The sequence below is a fragment of the Kogia breviceps genome, chromosome 16 (genome assembly GCF_026419965.1).
Source record: "Kogia breviceps isolate mKogBre1 chromosome 16, mKogBre1 haplotype 1, whole genome shotgun sequence".
In the NCBI taxonomy this organism is placed as follows: domain Eukaryota; kingdom Metazoa; phylum Chordata; class Mammalia; order Artiodactyla; family Physeteridae; genus Kogia; species Kogia breviceps.
This window is the reverse complement of record NC_081325.1, coordinates 22,495,510-22,500,915: the sequence shown is the minus strand read 5'-3', so window position 1 is coordinate 22,500,915 and position 5,406 is coordinate 22,495,510. Positions and strand designations below refer to the sequence as shown.

The 5,406-nt window shown below is 46.1% G+C and overlaps 1 non-coding gene across 1 annotated transcript; it reads right to left on the bottom strand.

Annotated features, from left to right (window-relative positions):
* Positions 1–994: 994 nt before the first annotated feature.
* Positions 995–1,066, bottom strand: TRNAE-UUC (transfer RNA glutamic acid (anticodon UUC)). The gene has a single exon. It is a non-coding gene; the product is annotated as a tRNA-Glu (tRNA).
* Positions 1,067–5,406: the final 4,340 nt, after the last annotated feature.

Below are 5,406 nucleotides of genomic sequence, written 5' to 3'. Positions count from 1 at the left end.
CTCTCTTTAAAAAGAGAGCAAGTTTCAAACGAAGTCATGTGGATGCCAAGTCTTTTTCACAGCCGTTTCTCAGGGTTAATGACAAATTGGGGAAGCTTCAAAGAGTTCAACACCAGTGGGAAAGAAGTGTGGCTTCTAAACGCCTGTAGACTGCTCCTAATGGCATATGGTTGGAGAGGTAAGCAAGATAAACGATTACAGCAGAGGATGCACTTATTTGGATGACAGTTGGAAACTGTCTCGTCACACGTCAGTACTAAGATTTCTAACTCTAGAGAGCTTATCGAGCCTATCATGAATTCTTGAAGTTTTTTCAACAGAATGTGTCAAATAAATATGTTAGGGCATGAGAAGAAAGTGATGTTTTTGCCATTGCCTCACTCCTCAAAATTTGTAATAACCTAATTTTCTTTTTTCCTCCCTCACCGCCTCCCCTTCCCCACCCCCCACCCCCGCAATAACTGGTTTAGTGAGGTCTTTGAATCACAAACACAATTGATTGTACCCTGAACTACTCTGCCCTTAATAATGTCTTTTCTGGAAATCTTGCTGTCTTTCTCAAAGGAATGGCTTTAGGCAACTTAAAAGCCCTATAATGTCCTACAATATGGCTTTTCTTTTTCTTTCACAGAAGAGCACTTTTTGGTCATTTGTTCCATATTCACAGTACAAGGAGAAATTACGCAGGAAAACCAGCTGAAACATATATCTTAGCACGGGACCGGTTGGCTCCCTGCTCCTCAGATTTAAAGACTTATTTCGAAAGCTAACTTGGCACTGTTCCGAGTTACTTCCTTTCCTCCTGCTCCTGCCAGCGGACAGGGTTTGGGTGGGCCGTGTGCCGACGCCCGCTCCAGGGTAGACACTGATTCCCTCTAGTTTCAGTGTCTCCTGGCCGCTCTGAAATGGGGTTACAGCGTTTTCTAAAAACACTTCTGTAGTCCGTCCCCACCTAGTTGTGGGGGGCTTGAATTTTGTCCTAAAAGCTCAACTGTTCCCACACCGGGAGTCGAACCCGGGCCGCCTGGGTGAAAACCAGGAATCCTAACCGCTAGACCATGTGGGAAACGACGAAAGTCAGCGCAAACCTACACAAATTAAGTCTTCAACCTCAGCTTCCTCCCGCCCCGCCCCTTCCCTCAACCATTGTCAGACCTGCTTCTGCGCATGCGGAGATGCCTTCCGGCCCGCCCTCTATTCTTCCGCGCGTTGAGGAGGGCTCTGGAATCTCTTTTTCTTCCACGTTCGCGTCTTTTATGACCTCATCCAGTCTCCTGATTTTTCGACACCACGTATACACCGGTGTAGATTCTAGATTGATGAGTCATTATTCATAATTTCTCACAAGAAATGGGCAGACCACCAAAGGACTGACACTCCTTTGGAAGGACGTAAAAACGCCTTCACAGAGGCCGGAGTGGGCTGGGCGCCGGGTCTCTGGCGGCCGCTGACCAGCCGCGGGGCAGCCGCTCGCAGCGCAGCAGACCCGCCTCGGTGTAGCCGAGCCGACCCGCACGCCTGAGGAAACGCACGGGCCGCGACCCCTGGGCCGCGAAGCCCGGATGTCCGCAGCGCCCGAGATGTGTCCCTCTCCCCTCAGCATTGTGCAGGGCCGTACGCAGGCCCCGTCCCGTCCCCAGAAACTTTCCCTTTCCTCTCAAGAAACAGGAGGCAGGGCTGCCTGGAAGCCTGGAACAGTCCAGGTTCTGTTGACTGAACGGTAAAAGGCAGGATTCGTGTCACTGAAAGCGATGGTGGTCTGTGAACGTACTTTTAAAAACCGGAGAAAGTCTCTCATTGCCAGCAGGCGAGATTGAGGGAAGGTCCCGGCGGTTTCCCGGCCCGGTCTCAGCTGGCAGCAGCATCTCTCTGGGCACAGTTTCTGCCTTACAATCGGTCCCGTGGATGAGGAAGCACAAAGAGCCAGTTATTCGGGCAGCCTGGGTGGGAGAGCTGTGGTGCCGGTGGCCTCGTGGCGGCTTAAACTACACAGAAGTGTTTTCGCGAGAGCCGGACACGCGGGAGCCCGCTTAAAAGCTGGTTCCGGTTCTCCTTTACTTCCTCCTCTCTCCCCACCGGCCAAAGGGTCTTAGAAGGTTCCCGCTCTTCCCCTAACCGAGGCTCTCTAAGGCTTCCATTGTGACATTTATCAGTGGAAAGGGAAACAGTTCTTACATATGAACACGGATGAAGCTCCCGAAGAGGGAGTCGACATAATCCAACACCATTGGAACGTCATGAAGTCTCTGAAGGAAAACCACAACCTACCGACTGAAAACCTGCTCTCTGTGTTAGACACGTTCCAGTATGTTTGCGCAGTTAATCTTCATAGTATACCTGTGAGGTAGGTCTTATGCGCCTCTTTGGGGGGGTCCTTCCTGTACGATCTTTGCAAACTCGAACAGTTTCACTTGTTTGTTTTTCAGTCAGTCAGACAGCTGCTGCCTTCCTTCGGGGGGCATCTGTTTTGGAACAGTAAAGAAAACTCTCCAAAACAAACCTTATCAACCACAGACTGTCCTACATCTGTGCTTCTCAATCTGAGGGCGGAGATTTCACGTATACCTTTCAATTTTGTATGTCCTCGTGATAATTCTCTTTTAAAAGTACCTTCCCAGTTTTAAAGATAAAAGTTCCCCATGTAACCCATACATTGGACAGGCACCATCCTTAGGATATAACCAGAATGCAGCTTTCCTTTGGTCTCTTACTATCCCCGAACTGAAATTGGTTCCGTTTTTCCCCTGTCACTGGATGAGAACTTGAGCGGTAACAGAGACCTCTATGGTCACTTTATTTTTTTTTTTTTTAACATCTTTATTGGAGTATAATTGCTTTACAATGGTGTGTTAGTTTCTGCTTTACAACAAAGTGAATCAGTTATACGTATACATATGTTCCCATATCTCTTCCCTCTTGTGTCCCACCCTCTCTATCCCACCCCCCTAGATAGTCACAAACCACCTAGCTGATCTCCCTGTGCCATGCAGCTGCTTCCCACTAGCTATCCACCCTACGTTTGGTAGTGTATATATGTCCATGCCACTCTCTCACTTTGTCCCAGCTTACCCTTCCCCCTCCCCCTATCCTCAAGGCCATGCTCTAGTAGGTCTGTGTCTTTATTCCCGTCCTACGCCTAGGCTCTTCGTGACATTTTTTTTTTCTTAGATTCCATATGTGTTAGCATACGGTATTTGTTTTTCTCCTTCTGACTTACTTCACTCTGTATGACAGACTCAGGTCCATCCACCTCGCTACAAATAACTCAATTTCGTTTCTTTTTATGGCTGAATGATATTCCATTGTATATATGTGCCACATCTTCTTTATCCATTCCTCTGTTGATGGACACTTAGGTTGCTTCCATGTCCTGGCTATTGTAAATAGAGCTGAAATGAACATTTTGGTACATGACTCTTTTTGAATTATGGTTTTCTCAGGGTATATGCCCAGTAGGGGGATTGCTAGGTCTTATGGTAGGAGTGAAATTAAGAAAACACTCCCATTTACCACTGCAACAAAAAGAATAAAATATCTAGTAATAAACCTACCTAAGGAGACAAAAGACCTGTATGCAGAAAATTATAAGACACTGATGAAAGAAATTAAAGATGATACAAATAGATGGAGAGATATACCATGTTCTTGGATTGGAAGAATCAACACTGTGAAAATGATTATACTACCCAAAGCAATCTACAGATTCAATGCAATCCCTATCAAACTACCACTGGCATTTTTCACAGAACTAGAACAAAAAATTTCACAATTTGTATGGAAACACAAAAGACCCCAAATAGCCAAAGCAACCTTGAGAACGAAAAATGGAGCTGGAGGAATCAGGCTCCCTGACTTCAGACTATACTACAAAGCTACAGTAATCAAGACAGTATGGTGCTGGTACAAAAACAGAAATATAGATCAATGGAACAGGATAGAAAGCCCAGAGATAAACCCACACACATATGGTCACCTTATCTTTGATAAAGGAGGCAAGAATATACAGTGGAGAAAAGACAGCCTCTTCAATAAGTGGTGCTGGGAAAACTGGACAGTTATTTGTAAAAGTATGAAATTAGAACACTCCCTAGCACCATACACAAAAATAAACTCAAAATGGGTTAAAGACCTAAATGTAAGGCCAGACACTATCAAACGCTTTGAGGAAAACAGAGGCAGAACACTCTATGACATAAATCACAGCAAGATCCTTTTTGACCCACCTCCTAGAGAAATGGAAATAAAAACAAAAATAAACAAATGGGACCTAATGAAACTTAAAAGCTTTTGCACAGCAAAGGATACCATAAACAAGACCAAAAGACAACCCTCAGAATGGGAGAAAATAGTTGCAAATGAAACAACTGACAAAGGATTAATCTCCAAAATTTACAAGCAACTCATGCAGCTCAATAACAAAAAAGCAAACAACCCAATCCAAAAATGGGCAGAAGACCTAAATAGACATTTCTCCAAAGAAGATATACAGATTGCCAACAAACACATGAAAGAATGCTTGACATCATTAATCATTAGAGAAATGCAAATCAAAACTACAATGAGGTATCATCTCACACCGGTCAGAATGGCCATCATCAAAAAATCCAGAAACAATAAATGCTGGAGAGGGTGTGGAGAAAAGGGAACACTCTTGCACTGTTGTTGGGAATGTAAATTGATACAGCCACTATGGAGAACAGTATGGAGTTTCCTTAAAAACTATGGTCACTTTAAATAACAAAGCACAGTCCAGGACAGTATACCATTCAGCAACTCAATCTTCATTCTGGATAGATAGTTCTCCCCCACCACCCATCTTGGGCATGACTTCAGGCTAGGAACGGTGGGGAGCTGGGTCAGGCTCCTAGCAGCTCACCAGATCGAATTTTAGCTTCTCTTCCTAACCCTGCATTTGGTGGCATCACATGGGTAGCCTGAGATGGCCGTGCTGGAGAGTATTTACACCACGGAAATAGGCAGATACTCCAAGGCAGGGCTTTTTACCTTGGAGAGCTGGTGTGCTGCTTAAAGAATAGCGGTGTGCTGGTTCAGTATTTACCAGCAGGAAAGAGGGTGTGACCCACTTCTCACTTCTTTCTTTGGCCTTCCTCCCTTCCAGGCTCCAAGGCCCTCCAAGATTGGAGTGCAGGGAGGGCAAAGGGAAAGGGGGACAGAAACTTGCTACTGGATCGGTACTGTCCAAAGTCAGCTTCCTGAGGCTTCCCTGGTGGCAGCGCAGTGGTTGAGAATCTGCCTGCCAATGCAGGGGACACAGGTTCGAGCCCTGGTCCGGGAAGATCCCACATGCCACGGAGCAACTAAGCCCGTGCGCCACAACTACTGAAGCCCGTGCACCCTAGAGGCTGCACACCTGAACTACGGAGCCCACGCGCCACAACTACTGAA